Source organism: Camelus ferus, chromosome 11 (genome assembly GCF_009834535.1).
Source record: "Camelus ferus isolate YT-003-E chromosome 11, BCGSAC_Cfer_1.0, whole genome shotgun sequence".
Classification (NCBI taxonomy): domain Eukaryota; kingdom Metazoa; phylum Chordata; class Mammalia; order Artiodactyla; family Camelidae; genus Camelus; species Camelus ferus.
In genome coordinates this window covers 39,120,553-39,143,957 of record NC_045706.1, presented here as the reverse complement: position 1 = coordinate 39,143,957, position 23,405 = coordinate 39,120,553, and the positions used below count along the sequence as shown (strand labels likewise).

General features: G+C 34.6%; 1 protein-coding gene and 1 non-coding gene across 2 annotated transcripts in view; both read left to right on the top strand.

The window, feature by feature from the left end:
• Nucleotides 1–23,405, top strand: part of PCDH15 (protocadherin related 15) — a 1,335,438-nt gene that overhangs the window by 105,702 nt on the left and 1,206,331 nt on the right. Inside the window, exon 2 of the mRNA XM_032491427.1 lies at nucleotides 11,898–11,973. The gene's annotated coding sequence lies outside the window, so the exon portion shown is untranslated. The remainder of the gene's footprint in view (nucleotides 1–11,897; nucleotides 11,974–23,405) is intronic.
• LOC116667390 lies at nucleotides 2,441–2,631 on the top strand. The gene has a single exon (XR_004324278.1). It is a non-coding gene; the product is annotated as a U2 spliceosomal RNA (small nuclear RNA).

Sequence of the window (23,405 nt, the reverse complement as noted above, 5' to 3'; positions counted from 1 at the left end):
AACTAAACTCCTGATGTTGTTCATATTTCACCAAAAATGTTCTCTTTTTGTTGTAGTATTCAATCTAAGGTACTATATTGCACTTAGTCTGTATTTTTTCAGTCTCCTTTAGTCTGTAACTGTTTCTCAGTATTTCCTTGTTTTGTCTTATCTTAACAATTTTGAGGAGTACCAGCTAGGTATCTCATAGGATGTCCTCACGTATGAGTTTGGTTGATGTTTTTCTGATACTTAGACTGAATTTTGAAAAACAGTACTATAGAAGAAAAGTGCCTTTTTTTTTTATCACATCATACCAAGAATACATGATATCCATATGACAGCAGAGGGGATGACTTTTAAGGTTGTGTTTGTCAGGTTTTTCCATTGTAAAGTTCAGATTTGTTTCTTTCCCTACTTTATTCTTTGGGAAAAAGTTAGAGCTAGTTTTAGCCTATCGTCAGCAGGGGAATGGATATAGAATTAAGCTATACCTCCTGGAGGGAGGCAGTATCTATATATATAATTTAGAATTTTTCTGTAAGGAACATTTGTCCTCTCCTAGGTATTTATTTATTCAATTATTTATTTATAGGTGTATGTGTGTATATATTTATTTTATATTTTAGGTTATAATATGCTACTACCTTACTTTCCTTGTTGCTCAAAATATTCATCTTTGCCCATTGGGAGTTCTTAGAGTTTGGCTCCTGTGTCCTTTAGAAAGCTAAATTTTATAATTTAAATTTCTCATTAATTGACTGACTTTTCGGACAGGTTTAATGGAGAGTGAATGTGTTTATATGTGAGGGGTAAAGTAATGTAGGGTTAAAATACCCATTGGATACAACCAAGTTAAATGAAATCATGAATTCTGATAATGTAGAGATCAGAAGTGATGAATTATAAAAAAGAAAATAGGGATTTTTAAAGATAAATAGAATTGACTTTGTGATAAGTAAAATTAATGATCATCTATGAGTTATATTTTAGTACTCAGATTATTTTTATCAGACACATAGAAGAATAATTTCTTTTCCTCTTCTGCAATATTGTATCAATGAAAAAATGTAGTATGTAGTCTTTTATATTTGGATTTTTTCACTTTTAAGCTTTATCCATATCATTGTAGATTAATATTTCATTCTTTTTTTGTTGCTGAGTGTGGGCAATATGGATAGCCCATACTTTGTGCATGTTTGAGTTGCTTCTGGTTTTTGGCTATTATGAAAAGCACTACTATGGATATTTGCATATAAGTCTTTGAATGAATATATGTTGCCATTTCTGCTTGGTAAAAATCTCAGAGTGGAATTACGGGTTCATATGGCAAAACTATGTTTAACATTTTGAGAAACTACCACATTGTTTGTCAAAATAACTGTACCATTGTGCATTCTTACCAGCAACATATGAGTTAAAGTTGTTCCACATTCCTGCTGACCCTTGATAATGTCAGTCTCTTTAACTTGAGCCATTCTGGCATTGTGTGTTCAGTGGTTTCCATTGTTGCTTGAATTTGCATTTTTCTATTGCTTCTTGTTCACTCATGTGTCTTTTTTATAAAGAGTTATTTGAAATATCTTCCCATTTTTTTAACATGATATTTTAGTATTTTTTAAATTTATAATAATTTTTTTAATGTTTGTTTTATTTTTCCAGCTCCATTGTCCACTGTCAGATAGAGATTTTACGATATTTTCTCCCAGTGTGGCTGACCTTTTTCTTTCTTGTATATCTTCCTAAGAACAAATGTTTTCAATTTGTATGAAGAAAATTTTGTCACTGTTTTTTCTTTTATGAATTGTACTGTTTTTGTTTAAAAAATCTTTAACCAAAGTCACAAGTTTTTGTTTCCCTATTTTATTTTAGTAGTTGGATAGTGTTAATGTCATCTTTAGGTCTTAAATCTATCATGTGTGTCTGTGTGTTTAGTGCATGATGAGATAAAAGTCATGTTTTATTCTTTTTCAAAATGGGTACCTAGTTTCCCCAGCATCATTTATTGAAAATAGTATCTTTATTACATTGATTTGCCAGACACTTTAGTCAAAGTGAGGGTCTATATCTCGACTCTATTCTATTGATCTATTCATCTCTGCTTATCCAAACAAGGTGCTATTTTGATTATTGCAACTTTATAGTAAACCTTGAAATCAGGTAATGTAGGTGCTCTAAACTTCTTTTTTTTATGAAATTGTTTTGGCTATTCTTGTTTATTTGCCTTTCCATTTAAATTTTAAGATCAGTTTGTCATTTTGTTCTAAAGACTTGTGATTTTTACTGGGAATGCATTGAATCTATGCATCAGTGTGGGGAGAATTATCATCTCAATAAAGTTGTGCCCAGGTTTTACATGTGTGTTTTGGGGGATAGTTGTCAAGAGAGTGTTACTTTTCATTAGCAGGAATCAAAGTCATGATCCATGTTATTTAAACATAGACTCCAAAAATACTGAATGATTGCTTCTTGGCCTTTTGGCTAAGATCAAGTGTAATAACTGTCCTTAACAGTTTAATATCTGATATGTCCTCTATCCAAGGAGAATACATTAAATGGATTTTTAGAGCACAGAGTTGGAATAGGAGCGTCCTCCCTCCACTCCACGCGTTGAACTGGTGTTGCAGTTCCTGTAGGCGTGGTTCACCCCTCAGGGAATAAAGCTGAAGTTTAAAAAATAGAATTAAAAAACAAAAACACTAAATGAAGGCATGCTAATGTCACCTCTTGTAGAATCATGTTTGTGCCAACTACTTTGCTTCCACTGTGCTCCCCAAGCCGACAATCCGTAGAGCTCCAGAGCATTGATGAGTTCTGGACTGGCATAGGGAGAAGGACCCTTTTCCAAACAGCCAGGCTATGTCCTCTAAGCACTGAAGCAACCCTGCTTACGGTCAGAAACTAATAGTTCTTTTTTGAGCAGTCGTTTGAATTGGTTCTCAAACCTTTGTCCTTAATCTCATACTTTCCTCCTGTGCAGACATTGTGCTTGAGTTCCAGCCCTCCACCGTTCAAACATAGTTGTTCAAATCCAGTCCAAGGAGTCACATTACAGAGAAGCTACACAATACACTTAAGGCTCCACTTCCACCCTCCATTCCTCTGTTGCCACCAAGTGCTTTTCTTTTGTCTAGGAGTAAAACAGTGAATGATGATTGTACTCTAATATTTGGATCTGTGAGGAAAAAGAAGTGTCTCTTCTAGGTGAATCGAAATTTTTTAACAGTCACGTATATATAGACATACATAGATAATTTATTGTTTCACATTTGAGTATATTAAAATATAACCTAAGTTGACAGTTTACATGCTTTTCAATGAAGAAAGACTGTATATTGGGACTAAAAATATCATGAAAGTCAGGAACGTAGAACTGGATTTGTTTTTCTTAGTTTATGAAGGTGAGGAGGGTTAGGCAGCTCAATAACTGAGGAAAGAAGATAATCAGGGGGACAATCTACAGAATATTTGTCACCGTGAGTAAGTACAATCGCCATTCTCTTTAATTATATTCTTAATACAAGATAGCTTAGAATAAAAATCATGGAATTTTAAATTGCCATGATGAGTAAGCATTAAGCAGAACAAATAAAATGGGATTGATTTTCTTCATGTTTAAATTTTTTGAGAGCCAAATAATATATCAGTAACCTGAAATTTCTGTTTCTACATGTTTCTTTATTGTCTCTTTTGAAACTAGATTTTTCAAGTATGTACTAATGGAAAGTCAGTCTATCACTCTTTCCATGGCTGTATTTATATTTTATATGCATGCAAAAGTTTGGAGTATTCTACCATTTCATTTTAACTTCCTAAGGCACAAGACAATATTCTTGAAATATTACCAACTTTTGACAACTAAAATATCACATTTTCAGGTCCTTAACTACCAACTAGTTTTGAAGTTGGCTGTGAGAGACTGGATTTCTGGAAATGACTCATTTGCTGCTTTGTCTTATACTTCAGATACTGCTCTTTTAAATTCTGCCCATGACGAAAATGAACTCTGTTGTTCCATTCTCATAGGCAGCCACTGAAATCTGCAAGTGTTATTTGGGTGGTAGAGGACTAAAAGAATGTGAAGTGAATCTTCTGAAGTCTTCTTAGAAACATGCTTCACACTGCAGCAGGTTCTATAGAGATCAAATCCATTCCATAATTGTTTCAGCATACATTTATTGAGCTCCTACTATTATCGCACTGGATAATAAGTAGTGAACTAAGTGAAGTTCTTGTCCTCACAGAGCCTACGTTGTAGTGGGGTCATAAAGTCAACAAATAAATGACTATATAACTCTGAAATGAAGTCAAACCCTGAGATAATGCACCTGGGATAAGTTGTATTCAGATATAATGTGACTGACAGTTGATTCTTAGTCTTCCCACCCGTGTTTTCCAGTAGAGGCCTGCTTGGATTCTGATCTTCTAAGGGGCAGGAAATGGATGAGTGTAAGTGAGGAAGTGATTGCCTTATGACTGGACCTTCTTATTTCAGTATACATTTCTGACAATACAGAGCACATTTAAAAAAATGTTTATGGATTCTCAGTTGTAATATGTAATATATAAGGTTTTCTTTAAATAAAAGTATTTCACATTAATCTTTAGGAAACTTTACATTTCAGAACATTAACACGTTTTTTTCAGCATAGCTGTTTCATAGATTTCTTCCACCTATTCAATAAGTATCTATTCCATTTTGTTGTCATTCAAAGTTACAATGTGATCCAGCACCCCCACTCCTGGGCATATATCCAGAAAAATGAAAACTCTAATTCAAAAAGACCCACTCACCCCAATGTTCATAGCAGCACTATATACAATAGCCAAGACATGGAAGCAACCTAAATGTCCATCAACAGAAGAATAGATAACAAAGATGTGTGTGTGTGTGTGTGTGTGTGTGTGTGTGTGTGTGTGTGTGTATACCCATTTGAGCAGATAGCTAAAAACCTAAGGAAGTAAGCCATGGTTAAAGTATATTTTGAAGGTATAACCATCAGGATTTCCTAATGGAATTGAGGTCCATTATAAAAAGAAGAAAAGAGTTAAGAATAATACTAAGGGTCTTTTTTAAACTTAAACTACTGTTTTGTATTTCAGCATCTGTTAAAAGAATAGTTTTAAGTATCAAGTAATTGTGGCCAATGATACAATTATCAGTATTAAACTATGACATTAATAGACTTCAAATAGAAAATAAATTTCTGTATTCCAAGATTCCTTTTTGAACTTATGACTTCTGAACCTGGCTTGAGCCTAACAACCGAAGTTTAGAAGACAACAAATTACTAGAATCAACAGTTCCCAGACTATTTGAAAGGGTAACGTTTGATTACTGTTTATGTTTTTTTTTTACTTAACATTCCTTTAAATTATATAAAATATATTATTTAAACTACGTGAATTACAATAACTTTTACTTTAAGAATGTTGTGATAATTAAAGCTGGGCTGGGGTATACAAAGTCAGGGAAAACTATAGATTCCTGTCTCTAAATAGGAGGAAAACCCATCTAAACATTTAATATGCTATCATCCTGCCAATATGCCAAATATACATATTTCAGAAAATTGCTAAAATTTTTTGGAGAGAAAATTAAGATTTTTTGCTCTGTGAAGCTGATTTTAGAGCTTGGTGCTTCAAAAATATGGAGGTTTACAAAGATATTATTATTGTCATTAGTACAATGCTACTCTCTGTATGTCATTACTCTTCCATTCAATGTAGTATCGACTAGTGTAACAAGATCCCTGATTTCCTGAAACCATATCCATTTCTCTTTTATCTGGGTGCTCCTGTACTTTATATATGTCCCTTGCTGTCTCCTTTGAGACTTTGCATTTATCCTTCCAGGGAGTGTATAAAAAGGCTATATTAGGTCAGAGTTACATTCTCTTCAGTGGTCAGGAAACATGACTTGGAACACCTCCGTCAGTCTGCATTGAGTCTCATTTAACAACATGTTAAGTGAAAGAAAACATCTCCCAACGAGTGAATTTGTTCTGCATTTGTATAAATCAGCACTTAACAAACAAATTTATGTTTGAATATTTATCTTTTATTCATCTAAATTAAGACATTTCACTGAAATATGACAAGATTATGTTTTTATAACATTAATAGCAGGGTACCTATATAAAAGAGAAATTCCACAGCAGCACATGTAAGGTTAAATATCCCTCAGGACAATTTTATCCATCACAAAACAATAAAATTCTCTTTTAATATAGAATGTTCGGTGATTTGTCAACAAAATCTTTGTTGTCTTTTGTAAAACCCTGACTTGAGACACTCCCACAATTGTTTTGTCTTTTTTCTATCTGTATGTTTTGAATTCTGCCTATTAGTAAAGATTCTGGTCCCTATTTTATGGGTCCCAGCCTAAATCAAAACCATGATTCTGGAGAACTATCTACCAGATAGCATAACATCAAGAGAAATAAAATGTAAATTGAAATAAAAAAACTTTAAAAGAAATAGGAATAAACATAATCATAATAGAAAAACTTAATTTACAGTTCCTAACATGTTCCCTATTAAGTAGAAAGCATAATTAGCACTATGGATAAATCTGAAAATGGTAATTAATTTAAATGGAATAAAAAAAATTGATACTTGTATGCCTTAAATTGAGTTCCCACAAAAGCAGAGACTAAATAATTACTCGGATACAGTTAGTTTATTTCAAGAATGATGCCAAGAAACACAAGGGGAGGAGAAATTAGGATGGAGAATGGAGAAAACCAGTAAGGTTGTGCTAATGAACACATTACTCTATGGATATCTGGAACTCAGGCCCACTGAGGAACTCGGTGGAGAAATCTGTCATAATATGTCTCAGAATACCTCACTAGAGAATGCAGGAACTAGGCATTAGTCCACCAATCTCCTCCCATATTGGTTGAGTCAGGTCCTACCTCCCCGAGGGCATAAACTCATCTCATTTTTAGTTTGGGTTGCTTAAACAGAGCAAGACCCTCTGGTTATAGCATAAGCACCCCTGCAGCTGAGAGAAATAAAGTTTGAAATAAAAAGCCCATGATTCAGTTAGAGAGTGAGAAACACCACTGATTCTTTTAATATAGTTTTATATTAAGGAATCTATTAAGGGATTAAATGTACTAAGAGGTCAAAGAAAGGAAAACAGCCTAATACCGTTTTCTAGGTGGCACACTGATAGTGCACGAAAAGAATCATAAAAATCCTCAATATTTTTGGAAAATAGAAATAAATATATACTATCTATAGGATAGATACTGTCAGTATTTATATGCATGAGCCTAATATGGGAGTGTATTTCTGAATATAAATTATACATATATATAGCTCTATCACCTAGTTAGGGAACATATTTGGTAGCATAGATGCACATCACACATAGGATAACCCTGAGGGTAGTGGGAATGACTGAATTATGATGTATCTTAAAGTGAGAGATGACAGGATGTGCTGTGGATTTGATGTGGTATGAATGGGGAAAAAAATAATTGTTTTGCCTGAGTCATAGTTAAAAATGTCATTGCCTTTAACTGGAATAAGTGAGACTGTGTGAGGAGTTGGCTTAGAGGAAAATATCAGAAACTCAGTTTGGGACATTCATTTGAAATGGCTAATAACCATCGAAACTGAGTCATTGAGTAGTCAGCCATTTCTTTTTTTTTCCCCTGTAAATCTCAGACTCCCAGTTTATCCCTTCCCATCCCCTTCTCCCACTGTTAACCATAAGTTCGTTTTCTATGTCTGTAAGTCTGTTTCTGTTTTGTAAATAAGTTCACTTGTCTGTTTTTTAGATTCCACATATAAGTGATACCATTTTTATAAAATAATCCATTTCTAAAGTTCTGGAATTCAAGTGTGGTCCAGCCTGGAATTATGCATCTGGGAGTCAAAAGCATATAGACAGAATATATTTTTAAAAACTAAGGTGATTACAGTATGAGAAAATGAGAACCAGAAAACAGAGTGGAAAAGATAATGGACTAGGGCAGTGTAGTGTGATTGCTGTGCAGTAAAAATTGATTCGGGGTTAGTGTTCATAAAATTAGAGCAAGAACAGTTATCTTTTTCTTCAGTCACATCAGTTTTTGTCTCCCCCGAAAGAGAAGAATTCAGAGAGGGGGCAAAAGTATTGTGTAGCAAAAGATTTTAAAGATTTTATTAGTAAAGCGAAAGTACACCTTCAAGAACTGGATGCAGGCTGATCCAAGAGAGGATGGCAGCCGGGTCTTTGTCCCTCCTGTCTTATACCCTAAGGGCAGTCTCTTGATTGATTGATGGCTCTTGTCCCTGGAGTGCTTAGTAATGCCTGTCCCCTTTTGCCCATGTGCTTACCTATGATGCACACAGAAAAGCCCACAGGAGGGGGGACCCTAAACCGCAATGCTAATTATATTACAGTGAGCACTGGGTCATGTCCAGTCAGATCCTTGTCAATACCACACAGTCATGGCCATCCGGCCCCAACGGGTTTCTTGCTGGCACTCATTTAGAGGAGGTAAAGCCCCTTATGCTGAAGGCAGGCATACTGCCATTTTCCAGGCCATCCTCCCTCTCCTCCACCTTATCTGCCTCGTGCCCCCAGTTATCTAACTACCTAACAAGCTGAGCAGGTGCAGGCATGGATTTAACCAGGATGTGGTTTCACCAGGCCATGGTAATAATAAATGATGGCAATGGTATTCTAGATGAAAACGTCTAGAGCAGTACATGTCACATGGAAGGTAGTCAATAAATATTTATTGAATTAATTGATCAAGTTAATGTATATGTATATGACATCTGCTATGTTTCAAACCAATATCTGGTCCCAAAACAACACAAAACAAAACTCCATAAAAGTAAAGTCAAGGGAAAAGATGCCTATATCATAACTTTTACTTCATATTTCTTCTAGTTGAAGTAAATAAAACAGCACATTAAAAAGAACACATATTTTTAAAAGAAGGTATCATTCTTTCATATGAATATAACATGATTATAAAAGTTAAAATATAGTAAGCAATTAAAATGTCTTTAAAATTAGTTTAATAATCTTATTGGCAATATCATTTACACATAGAATGAGTAGCTCTTCTCTACAAAGTATAATCCATTAGAAGTACCACTAAAAAAACTTTTTAAATATTAATACTAACATAAACTATTTCTGAGTAAATGTAATCAGTCATGTTTACTATGACATATAATGATACCTTCTCATAGAATCATAAATTATATGATTCTACCAAATTCTACATGATATAGTCTCTTCATTTGAAAATGTTTATTCCTAATAAATTTTGTTTAGTGACATCCTAACAAATTAGTATTACCTTATAATCATTAAAATGAAATGAAAATTGGTTTGAATATATGAACATATGAACTTAGAAAATTTTGTGGGGAAAATGAGTAGTGAAATAAAACTATGAACTATTAGAACTTATTGTTGAAGTATATATAGTATAGTAGTCAAAACATCTTAGTTATCGAGAGACAACTTGAACAAAATAAATACCTTGAAGAATTTAAGAATATATCCATTTTTGTTCATATATCAAGCTAATAATGAATTGTTTAATAAATGGGGTGGATACAAATATTTGAGGAAAGGGGAGAAATTGGATTGGCACCTGCTCTCTTAAACCAAAATATATCCTACATAGATCAACAATTTTAATGTTTTTAAAAGTGGAAAAAATAAGCCCATGAAGTCCTAGAGGAAATGTTGCATAAAACTGCTTTACTATCATAATTAATATCTCAAATTTAATATTTTATTTTATATTTTGGCTTTTCTAAGTATGACATAATTGCCAAAACATATGAATAAAATTATTAAAAACTTGAGCAAATGAAATTTAACAACTTGGGAGAAAATAGTTGCAATATGACAAAGAGCTAATATTCATAGTAAGTATACTATTCTTGCAAATTAATTACTAAAAAAAGATAACCCTACGTGTAAAAACAGAAACCTTGAAAATTTTATTTTCACAAAGAAATATGTACAAAAATGATAAAATTCACAGCAGTAATTGTTAGGGGAAAAATTAAGATGAAAGTTAAATTTTCATAAATGGGTAATAATTATATATACTATAGCAAAGACTCAATATCGATATAAAATAATAAAGTGTCTATGTGGGTTGTAATGAAGAACTTTCTGACATACTGGAAAGGGAAAAAGCAGAATTTTTCATAAAAAATTGGGAGGTTTTGTAGTCATGTAAGTATACGAGCATACATGTACATACATGTATATTCCCAAACAATTTGCTTAGAAAAAACACAGAAGAATAACCAGGAAGCAAATTGTTACAAGTTAATGCACTAAAAGAGAAAAACTCTATTGGGATACCTAAATGTGGAAAAAACAGGAAAATGCACATCTTCAGTACACACATGTTTTCATGATCATTTTTTCCTTTAAGCCACTTATGGCTTCCCTATTGCGTTTCCTTTCTTCCAATTGTATCATTCACAAGTCATGCTTCTTCTGCCTTTGGATTTTAATCCTTAGCTCCATTCTGTATTTCTCTTTCATTGCTTCTTTTTCTTTGGTTCCTGAGATGACAACGTGAAAAATTAATTTGATTCCAATTTATCAGGTGACTTTTTTTAAATTCAAAACTGTTTTCTTTGATTCACAATGACAGTTGATATGTTAGCAGCTTGCAGTTGATGAACATAAAACTGATTTTGATGATTTAGAAGAGAATCAAAGTATAATTCCCCAAGCTTTTGAAGAAATTAATTAGGTGACAGTGTGTGAAAATAAAAGATAATTATTATGCTTTTTTTCTTGCTTCAAAGCTGGAGAAAATTCAGGTTAGAGATTTTTGCTTAAATTGGAGCAGGTAAAAAGGCCCTTAGACTTTGTTAATACATTCATTGGCCTATTCCCCATCTATAAAATCTCAAATGAAATCCAGATATTTTTGAAAGTAGGCATTTTTTTTATTTTGTCACAGAAGACTAAACCCTAGATAAAAGCTGCAGTAGATGACAATAATGAACAAATTATGAAAAATGCTTTATTTACACTCTTCATATAAAGATTTGCTTTAATTCTATTAGGTCAATAACATGTATTTTCACTTGAAAATTAATACAAATTCCACAACCTGTGTTTCATAGTAGGGAACATGCCTTAAAGTAATTTTCAGTCTTCAGTTTCTAGTACACAAGACAAAATTTAAACATATAGTGACCTTTTCTTGGAAGGAGGTGGGAGCTTGAGCTCTGCTCAGGAATTATTTTATCATTAATTTCCAATCAAAGTTTAGTTTATGCTTGAAAGAAAATCAAGGTATTCTAAATTCCATTTTCCTCTTTCCTTCTTGTTGCCTAATTTCTTTCAAAAAAAATTACTAGTCAAACTTATCTGGATTCTATGGTTGGGAACCTTCTGCAGTTGATTTTATTGTTTTTGTATGAAGCTCATTCTTAAGAATCAAACTATTTACACATATTCTATTACTGACTTTTTTTTAATGCTTGAAAAACTGCTTCTTGAATAACTGATTTCTGACAATTAACAAAAGTCCTCATTTATAGGTTTAGGACATAATCTCTCAATTAAAAAAGTAACATTGGGTGGATGGAAAAAGTCTGAAAAGCTCATTCATTCTTAATTCTTAGTGAAACTTGTTGCTTTTTTTCTGATTACTGTGTTTACTCCTGAACAGAATTAGAATTTTAAATTTTCTGTCAATTTCTGAGATTATTTTCCAGGAATTTAAATACTATTTATTTGACGGTGGTAGACTATGACTGAAAATGAATTCATAATATTAAAATATATATTTAAACTGATTGAGAGTTAAGTTAGGATATTTGTCTTACAGATATTTACATTTGAAATCATTCAAACAAAGAATGAATCTCTAGCCAGTGCAATGCCTCAGTTTTTGTTTTTGTTTTTGTTTTTTAAGGAGAAGAGGAAAAAGGTGGACTGGTAACCAGTGAAAACGACCCTTTTGGGACTGGCAGTCAGATTGGGAAAAAGAGGTATACGGATCACTAAATGTCATGGAAAGGGGATGTATTTCTTTGCAGAATAAATGAATTTATTTTTTAAGAAAATGTGAGTTTATATGTGTAAATACGTATATTTATATGTATATTTCTAAAAATGGTTGCTTAGAAAAATGTGGAAAATCTAGATAAGTGAGTTTTCTTGTAGCTTTAAAACAAAGTTTGAAATTCAGTCATATTTTCAGATTTCAAATTTCATCACACTAGGTCTGTGAAGGATTTTATATTTCAGGCAAGATTTACACTTCCCTCAGAAATCTCAGTGTATGGAGCTTCTGCTACATTGTGAAGATTCAGGACATCTGACTTAGCTGGGTTTCCTTCCTTCCCCTTCCTCTTCCCTTCCAACCTCTCTCCACCACAGGTGTGCTCTATCTGCCTTCTCTCTGTTCCAATCCTGTGGCCAGCTCTGGAAATCCTGCTCACTAGCCCCAGCCTGCCTTTGCTGCTCTTTTTCTGCTTTGTATTTTTAGGTTGTTTTTTTTTTGTTTTTTGTTTGTTTTTTTTTCAAAGCATGGACTTTGTCCTGGCTGGAGATTCATTCTTTTCTTGAGCAACTTGGGATATAAATATCTGTAGGAATGGAACTCTGTCTTTGATGGTACACGCCGTCCCTGGGAGGAGACGGTTTGCCAATAAATAATTAAACTCCAGTGACACGGGAGTGACATGTGAAAAATGTTAGGAGAACAGCAGCTAGAGCGCTGACTCCGGAGGAGAGCGGGAAGAAGCCTCCCGGTGGAGAGAGAAGAGAACATTCAGCCAGGGCAAGGGAAGGAGAGAGTTCAGCTCAGAACACAGGCTGGTTTCTCTCTAGGACTCATGGGTGAAACAACAGGCAATTATATATAGGGCTGCTTTGCTTGGATGGTACACTTGATGAGGATTGCTTTTAGCATAAAATGCCTGAGAGAAGTGGAGGGGAATAAGAGTGGAGAGTCTGGGGAGAGTGGGAACCATTTTGTATTCTCCCGTTACATTCTCTTCTAGGTGCTCTCCCCTCCTCATACCTTCCACAGCCAACCTTACGTGAGTGATCACATTTCCACGCCCAACTCTTCTTGACCTCTTGTTCTAGTTCCAGTTTTCTGTTTCCTATTTTTATCCTAGTTCTCCCAGAAATGAGCTCTATAGCAGACAAAATTTCTTTCATAATGTATACCTCTTGTCTCCTTGTCTGAAAAATGGTAATTACCACCTCACTGGTCTTATGAGAATTAAGTTAGTTCACAGAAATAAGTACTTGAACGGGGTTCAATATACAGTATACGTAACGAATGATAGCTGTAGTTAGCATTTATCGCGTGTCACAGACTGTTTCCCTCATTTCTAACGAAGCAGTAAGCTCTTCGAATACATGGATTATCTCGCTATTATTCACAGGTTTTGAAACAAAAACTAAGCCAAAATAGAGATTTGATGAATGATTGGTAAGAGTAATTTATTAATTAACCCAATGAATATCATTTTTCATTTTTGATACATGCCATATTTTTCAAGTTGATTTTTTTATCATTTTATTCATGTTTATAGTTTCCTTGAACTACAATATTTTAAATATAAAAAAGCATTGGATATCATGGATTTTGCATTGTTTCAATTTTACTTGCACTTAACAAAAGGTGTTGACAAACTGCTCTGCATAGAAGGTAACAAATCAATATCAGAAAGGGAATTACTTTTGGTGATTTACCACCCGTGTCTAGGAACGCTCTGGAAGCCCCAGGCCAACACTGAAGGCAATGTGATGCTTTATATAAATCTGTGAGCTCGAGCAGTGCTTGACTTTATATCTCTGATATATGGGGGGTGCCATACTTCTACTTATTTCTAGGATCATCTCTTTTTCCTACAAAAGTTTCTAATTCTGGGTGCAGATTAGAATCACCTGGAGAGCTTTCAAATTAAGTAAGAATGGGAGGGGGAAGGGGCTGGCAACAGTAGGGTTTCAAAGCTCTGCAGGTGAGTCCAGTTGCAATCAGGTCTGAGAACCACCGCGCTACAGGTCGGTCTCTGCACCTCTTAACCCCTAATACCGTACACCTGTGCCTTGACGCGGTTGCCCTGGGAACACCACTACGTAGTTAAATAGGCCCCACAGGAAGTAAATTCCGGGAAGAAGGAGGTCTTCCTCCATACTGCTTGTGGGTTCAAGGCTGCAACGCCAGTCCTTCCTACGTCTCCAGACTGCCGGCCTGCCTGCCTCGCAGGTTTCAGACTTGCCAGCCCTGTAATAGGTGAGTCAACTCCTTAAAATACATTTATTTCTCTCTCACATATCCTCTTGGTTCTGTTTCTCTAGAGAAACTGATTAAACTTTAGTCTGACAGGGGCTTTATCTTTAAACCGTATGAGCCCCGTTAGTACCTGTTACAGAAGGGCAAACTAAAGCCTGGAAAGAAGTAGCTTGTCAAGGTTCCACAGCTAATTAAAGAGTCGGGGTGGGGGCGTTAAACCTATGTCTATCTGACTCTGAAGACAGAGCTTTGTTCATAACCCATTACTGTCGGTAAGAATGTTTGGGAAGCATTGTGTAATATGGTACAAGTTAAAATGAAATACTTGTCGTGTTTCGAAGATGTGATTAAAGGTGTTGTGCCCTCCAGTGCTCAGTCCTACCACAGAGTTTGTATTTACTCCTGACTTTTCTAGAGGAACTGATCCTTCAGTGTATTCCTCTTCTGAATAGAAAACCCTACACTTCTTTTACTTTGATGAAAGCGCATTAATTAGCACTCTTTCCAATTTGCAAACTGTGAAAATCCCAAGGGTTGGGATAATAAGGATTAAAATAAAACACTTAAGTACAAAGGGCTACCTCGGAACTAATGGGATTTATACAAGCAAAAGTCCTCTCAGCATATGCTTGCTTATATGATTTTTGCCCCTACCTGCTATTTTAGGTCATTTTTACAGCTTTTAAACGGCCATGAACCAGGCTTGTACTTAGCCGCCTGGTGGAGTAGAGGTGTTAATTACCTCGTTCACACACCCAAGCTAAGCAAGGCGAGCACTAAAATCCCCCAAGTGGACCCAGGCCATGTTTTTTGCCATCTGCTACTCAGGTGCTCTGGGGCACTTACTTTCTTTTTTTTCCTCAATATTTTCCCCATTGTTCTCATTCAGAATGGTATTTATATTTTTATTAAACTGCAAAATAACAATAAAAATCTAAATAGCCCCTTAGAGGAAAAATTGCTTAATCCTAACAGCATTGTACAATCTTGACTCATCCTTATGAGATTTCTCAGCATCATTGGGTGTTTGTTTATAAATGCATACTTGCTTTGTAATTAATTATAAAGCTATAAAGAAAGTCTCCTGGTTAAAGCTATTGACTGCAGGCTTATTCCCCATTCTTTTCTTAAAAACTTAAAAAGAAGTTGCTGCCTCTATTAAAAATGAGTTGATAAAGTGAAGGGTGATGTGAGGATCACAATATTTATATTCTGGCCTTTGATGTATATGGATTTTTGAATAAGCTGAAAAACATACTTGTATACTCGAACACAAGCAATGGCTCTCCTACTTTCCTATGTATTTCTTCTGGGGAATTTTGAGTCTTTCCCTTAATGCACTTAGTGATTAGCATACTATAGTTGAACAATGATGTTTAAACAATGCAATGTTGATTGATTCAGCCTACAACAGAGAGCGTTCTGTTTATGTCCCAGTCTTCCTAGTCTGGCCCACCCCAAATAGGCCAGAATTCGTATCATCATGGGTAAAATATCTACAGGATGATAAACATTTATGGTATTGGAGTTCCTATCAGTTTAACCCCACTCACTCTAGTATACGAATTCTGAGTAATTTGCTTTGTTCACATTTGTTCTAGAAACTTGGGCTGGTCCCACTCAGTCTAAAATGATTAAATTTTAGTTCATGTCATTACCTGTTTTCTGCATTTTGGTTTTTCACTACCGTGTCCTAATCCTTCTGTTTTATTTGCAGTTACATTTACCCACTTGTTTTCTTGTTTTTGCTCACATGCAAACAGATGAAGGTGGCAACTGTGCATAGTCAGGATTTTGCCTCAGATCAATTACATAAACATCCTTACACAGCCAGAAAAAGTCATCCATATATTTCTCTTAATTTAAACCAAGTTCAACTTAAAAAAATAGGCTTTGCATCACTTGTGCAGTATATTGTACAAATATGGATTTAGTGTATTCTATATCCTTTGCACTTACTACAGTTGGCAAACTCAGTAACCTTCAAGGCTTATTAAATTTGTCGAAGCCTAAGGAAAAGAACAAATATGTTGGTGAAACTAGACTTTGTAGTGATCACAGAAGATTGCAGATGCAATCGAGTCTGACCTAATGAAAAAAAAGTAATGCTGGAATTAAGATTGAATAGGTACAACACATTTAGTAGCATGGCTTTCTCAAGCAGTTTTAACCTCATGGTGTAACCTTTGGTTTCATACTGGTCAGCAACCTGAGATGACAGTATTACTGACTGGAACCAGTTATGAACGCTTTAAAGCAACTGTGGGAATACTGAGACTCCTTGCCATATGTGGAAGAATTTTAAAAAATTCTCAGCCAGTAAAAATTATTTTACTCTACCTTTAAATTGTTATTTCCTAAAATAAGTGTGTGAAATTTCTATTTTTACTTGCCCATTGTATGTGTGTGATGTATGCATGTAATGTATAATTGGAAAAATGCCAAAGGACCTGTGGTTTATTGGCTATCAACCTTGAAATAGGAGCAGAGTGGGAGTTATATCCTAGTTTGGGCATATAAATGAACACGTCCTAAGTGTATGAACACCCAAGTCATTATGATATAAATCAGTGACATTTGGAAATATATAAAACTATGTAATACAATATGTATTTCATGTTCATGAGAATGCATTGTATTCATCAAATCTTCAATTAGTAAAGTGGTTCTACGTGCGGTAGTGAATCTTTGTGAGGCTGGAGAGAAGCTGAGGAATTGGCTTTCTGTTAAACACGGTGAAATGCAACCAATCTGGTACAAACTGCTGTTTAACCTACTGGTTTCTCTACTTGCAACTTTCAGTCTTCCCCTGATTTCAAAGCACCAGTCTAGTGCAGGGAGGGATTTCAGTGGCACCAAATCAGGCAAGCTTATGTTATTTAAATGCAGAATATAGTCCCAGGGTAAATACATAATTTTGCTTCTGTCCCCTTATAACCTTGAAAGGAAAATGTTTGGATTTTACAGATTAGTGTAACTTGCTGGCTTTTTTGACTAAGAAGTATTGAATATTCAAGGAGGCAAGGTTATAACCCACATTTACTGTAACATCAGGTAGGTTACACAGGGCAGATAAATTAGACAAGGATCTTTGCATTTGGTTCAAACATTTGTCCCTGGGTCATTTAACAATAAGTATAGGAGTGCTAGGGTGGATATTTTAAAATTGTGTCCCATTACTGGAACTGTGGAAAACTGAAATTCAAAAGGAATGAATGTTAGAGCCATGTGAGTCAGCTCCATATATACAGTCATGGCCATGTTTTTGCAATTATTAGATTTAATTCTTAATAATTTTACATTTGTGTGAATATAGTTCACTTCAGGCTGGGAAGGAAAGAGTCTTAGAGCCAAATACTTCTTTCTTCTCGCACTATATTAACAAGTACTCACAAATGTTAACATATTTGGTAAATATCAGCAAAGGACCAACTATAACGAAGTTATCAGTTTGGCATGTGTTATAAAGACAAGCAAATTCTAAAGAGAAAAATCTGAGATCTAGCTAAGAAGTTAAGTGAATCAGTTTCTATAAATATCTTGACATGTGTCGACTGATGGATGAAGTCTAGCAAAGTCTAATGAATAAAAAATACTGGAACCAGCACTTGGGTTAAAATAAGCAGTGATAACAAGAGAAAGTCAAAATCAGTCCATCAAAAACTCAGTTCAGCAACAACATATAAATACATAAACACACATAAAACTCCAAGTCATTACAATTTGGAGACCTTGTGAGTTAAAAGCCGTACATACTGAAAACACTTGAAGATTCAGTTGGTTACCAGCTCCATTTGACTGACCCGTGTCAGGACTGTAATTTAAAATATATATATGGCATGTGCTCTGCAGCTGATTTAATGAAGGAACAAGGGAAAGTTCAGAGTTATTCTCTAATCTAATCCTGTGGTCTCAAAGTTAATCCTCAGATCAGTAGCCTCAGTAATATCTGGGAAATTACTAGCAATACAAATTCCTGCCGCCATCTCCCCTCCCCTATCAGGGAATCAGAATCACTGTGGGTGGGGCCCAGCCGTATTTGGTTAACACTCAAGATTGGGAACCACTGCTGTGTCCTATGTTTTTCAGTTAATGAGGAAATTGAGATAAGTGGTCCTGGCAGAGCAGGTTACTGGGATAGAAGTTCTAGGGAGGTTTCTATTAACCAACAGTTCTCGTAAGAACCAAAGTTATTTTAGAATCAGGTGGTCTTCTAAGGATGCTTTGAGAAATGAAATGAAAGAACTGTCTAGGGAGGTAAAAATGTTTCTTCTCTAACTGCTGGGTTGACAAAGTTATAGAGATTTTTGTGAGAAATGGGGGTTTAATCCTTGACTCTAATATCCACTGCAATGTGAGGCTTTATTACTTTATGTTGAATTAAGATTTCATGTAGTTTAAATAGACAACTTAGGTGTTGATCAAGTCAATCCAAATTGCAGGTTTGCAGAATTGATAAGTAACCAGCTTTCTTAAATGATTGATAGGGTTTTTGACTAATTTACCCAGGTGTCAAATAGGCATACACCTAATCTATAAAAATTGTGATATACAACCAGATTCAAGAGAGAACTTAGCATTCATGGCAGTAAGTCTTAGGTTCAAGCTCTGACTATGGCTGTTATTACTGCTGTAATTTTTGAATGCCTTTTACCTATGATTTTGAGCAAGTAAGCTTTGAATTTTGCCTTTATTGGATGAGTCAGGCATTGAACAATGTCTGCATTATTGTAATGGTAGCTATTCCTGGAAATATCTTATTTGGAAGGTTCTAAATTATCTAAGAAACTGCATTCTTAAAGTAAAACCTTTCCTTGTTAAGCCCCTGATTTTTTCCCTAAATTAGGTGATGCTGATGTAATGAGCAAGATCATAAGACCCTGTTACAGTGCAGTATGGATTTATGGACCAAGGTCACATTTCATTTATAAGACTAGTATATTTTAGAAAAGAAATAAGAGCCGATTGTTGACTTGACTTAGTGTAGTACAGCTTGACATGTGTAGTCTAGCTTGAGAAGGTCTGATCTCCTTCTGTAAGAACCAGAATGAGACCCACTAGACTTGCCAACAAAAGCCATCAACCCTCAGGAGTATCCTGGTACCAGGTCATTGACCCCACCCATGCTTTTGTTTTTGACACCTGCTGGCACTTACTACATTAATTTTTGTCTCTCTCCTTACAACTTAAGAAAGGTCTGGCCTTTGTTTATAGTTGGAGCAGTCTGCAGGGAGCATTAAGTAGAAGATTTTAATTCTAAAAGCTTCATTCCTTTTCTGATTGATGTCTCCTAGTGAAAAGTCCTGCTGCTTTGAAATGAACACAAACTGTTTTCACAAATATTGCACATGGACATAATAACTGAGTGTATGATTGTACACACACATATAACATTGTGGATTGTTAATGGTTATGTTTAGTTTCATATTAATGAAGATGAGTACAAGTTATTTCAAAAGAGATTATTAAATTTTAGTTGATTAAATTCAGCTGGCACCAAGCATGGAATAATTATTCATTCCTATTTTAAAATCTTGAATTGTTCAGAGTAAGTAACTTCAGTTTTCTCTAATTATATTGATAATGTTTGTCTTTCTTAGGATATCTCAGTGTGAATACCCCCACCACCCCGTCCCTCTTTGAACAGCAACATATGATACGCCTTTTGGTGTCTTTTTACTATGACATTATGTGTTCATATAGTTCGGTATTTTGATCTCCAATAGTGTGTTAAAAAGAGACTTTTCCCCTATATGTATATATATATATTTTTTTCTTTTTGAGTCTTTACCATAGATCCACTTAAGCCCAGCAGCGTGACTAATTTGTAATTCCATTCAGAAAAATTACCATTCTTTCTGGTATTTTGCTCAGCAAGAATGATAAAGCCTCAAATGCTAATTAACAGTTTACTTCTCAGAACTTTTACAAGATGAAGTGTTAACAGAGCTGGACTTGACAGCGTTACCATCAGCTGTTTCAGTTTTTCCTGTGAAGTGAAAAAATGAGTTAGAGCAAATTGTGGTTAGAATCAAACCTGTCATCCTAGGCTCTCCTTGGACGTACCTACGTTTCCTGATCCCTCGTAATTTAGGTCTTTTTCAGTGAAAATTTCAAGTAATTTGATTTGCATCTGAAATGTGTTTTTTAAAATATTCTGTGATTGGTGTTATGGATTGAGAATATTCAAGAAGGCCTTCTTCCAACCTATTTAAATGGAGCCATTCAATCACATTGACTAGTTGAACTTCTTCAGAATTACACCTTCTACCAGAAGTACAAAGTAAAGAGTTGAGAATTTAAAACCATTATTGAAAAAACTTAAAACAGGCTATGAAGGAAATAAATGATCATACTTCCCATATATCTCTTAAAATACAAAATATAGTTTAAAAAATTCAAACCATACGTACAGAGTTAACTTTCTCTTGCTCACCTCTCCTGTCCTTCTTTCCATAGGTAATCACTATTAGTATTTTCATGTGTTTTGTTTCAAAATGCATGTGCAAATAAAAATAAATCTACATTCATATGTACATACACATACATATCATGACATTTCTGTTTACACAAAAGCATCATACCATATATACTGTTTTGTATTTTGCCTTTCTCCTGTTATAGATATCTTGTATTTTTAAAACAGATTTTCCATTGATAAGTTAGACTCTGTCATTTATTGTGGGTGCTTTTTAATAAATGTACCCGTAGATTAATTTGGAATTATTAGATCATTCCTAAGTACTTGCATTTTTTTATACAGGCAGATGGCCCTCAAAAAGTTACACTAATTTGTATGCTCACCAACAATGAATGAGAATATGTTGTTTTTAATTTGATATTGAACTGAAAGTAAGCAAAGTACAGATTCACTTAAAAAAAATTGATCCCTATCATGACAGTGAGGAAAGAATATATTGATCTTTGTGAAACTGTATAATAGCTCTATTAAGGATTTTAATTTCAAGATTATGCTGTGGTTTCTGTACATGGTAAATGTTCAGATGGTACAATAACTTCCAAACTGTTTACTAGTGTATATTGAGGATCTGAATGCTAGAATTTGCTTGATATAACAGGAGCTGAACAGTATTAAGCTTAAAGTTTATGTATAAATTGTCTGAACTCACAGAAGGATGGTTCATCTTTTATAGACATTGAACACTAGTTAGTGAACTGTCAATAATAATTGACAATCTAAGTTGGCTACATACATCACAACACAGTCAAATCCGAGTCTCACCACCATGCTGCTAGGCTGGGCTTGTTACTGTTTTACAGATGAGAAGAGCAAATAAGTTTGTCTGGCCTTAATACTAAACACAGAACATGGCCTATTGGATTTGAACCCAGAATTCCTCATTCAAAGACCGTTTGTTCTTTTACTGTACCATGTTATGCAACACTGAGCACTGATTGAAATTATAGGGCAGGATCTTGGTACTCTTTGAAAGTGCTCTGTGAAGCATAGGAGATAATTGAAACGTTGATACATAGTTTTCATAAATTGCACCATTAAATTCAGGAAAGATAAACTTCTTCAGATTTGACAAGTATTCCAGCATCACTTATATTTTATCATGCTGTTATATGTATACGTAATTAGATTATCAAGCTAAACTTCTAAAACAGATGTGAATATCATTGACAACTCAAAAGGCATTTGCATAGTTATTATAATTTGATTTCCATCATGATTTTGCTTTTCTCAATTGCAATAATATAAATCTATTTAAGTTTGGGGAAACGTTGAATATTTATTGCATTTATTTTGTATTTGAGGGCTGATGCAGCAGTATTTAAGTTGTTGATTAAAAAAAAAACTGCTAAGCAATTCTTAATTGATGAGCCAAATTGCTTTTCATGTACTCTGAAAAGTTCCTTTAACACATGTAAACATAAATGAACCTCTTAGCTTTAGATTATCAATGTGCAGATTTATTCTGAATATCAAATAAGTCATATCCTCATAAATACCAGTGTTACCTTTCTGTGTATGTTCTGTTCAATAGCATCATTTCCTTATTGTAATTGCGATACATAGAGGACAAAGAACCAAACCAAATAAAGATATTTACAATTTAGTGAAAACAGTTTTTCCTGCTGTTAGAAGGGATTTTATTCTGTGGAGATGAGAAAATTAGTTATCCATACTTTAAATACTCTTCAATTCTCCAGATCTGATAGAAGCTCAATGAGATACCCAGTGAATAGTCTTCTTTCAAGATACAAAGAAAGGGGACAGTTATTGTGGGAAAAGTGTTTATCAAGAAATTTAAACTATTATTATATGATCCAGCAACCCCACTTCTGAGTATTTATGCAAAGGAAATAAAATCAGTATCTTGAAGAGATACCTGCATGCCCATAGTCATTGCAGCATTATTCACAATAGACAAGACATAGAAACAGCCTCAGTGTCCTTCAGTGGGTGAATGAATAAAGAAAATGTGGTATATACCTACTTTGGAATATTATTCAACCTTAAAATGAAAGAAATCCTACCATGTGTGAAAATGTGGAAGAAACTGGAGGACATGCTAAGTGAAATAAGCCAGACACAGGAAAAACAAATACTTCATGATCTCACTTATATGTGGCATCTAAAGTAGTCAAACTCATAGAAGCAGAGAGGAGAAGGGCAGTTCCCAGGGGCGAGTGGGTACAGGGTGGAAAAGGGGAGGTGTTGGGCAAAGAGAACAAAGTTTCGGTTGTAGACAAGGAAAGATTTTCCCTTCTTCCCTTCTAGATTCTTTGGCCTAATTAAATTGACATAAAATGGATTAATAAGGTAAAAATCTAATTTTGTGTTCAGGAGTGCCATAAAATATAAGAATCAAAGGCAGGCAGTTGAGGCTTCTTTACCATCCTGAGCTAAGGAGAAAGGGATAGGGATCTGGGGCTTCAAAGAGGAGGAAGACAATTCACAGGAAGATGAATAACTTAGTAAACAAATGTTTGTCATGCCATGCAGATAAAGCTTTCATATATATATAAAAGCTCTCTTCCCGGTGTAGTCCCCCTATCTAAATTCTTTTAGGCAGTTAAGGGAGAGGTAAGAAGCTTTTCCTGAGTCTGCTGGGTCTAAATTGCTTCTGGTTGAAAACAGTCCTCATGTCAAAGTGACACATTATGGGGATGGCGTATTCTATTCCTCACAGTTATGCA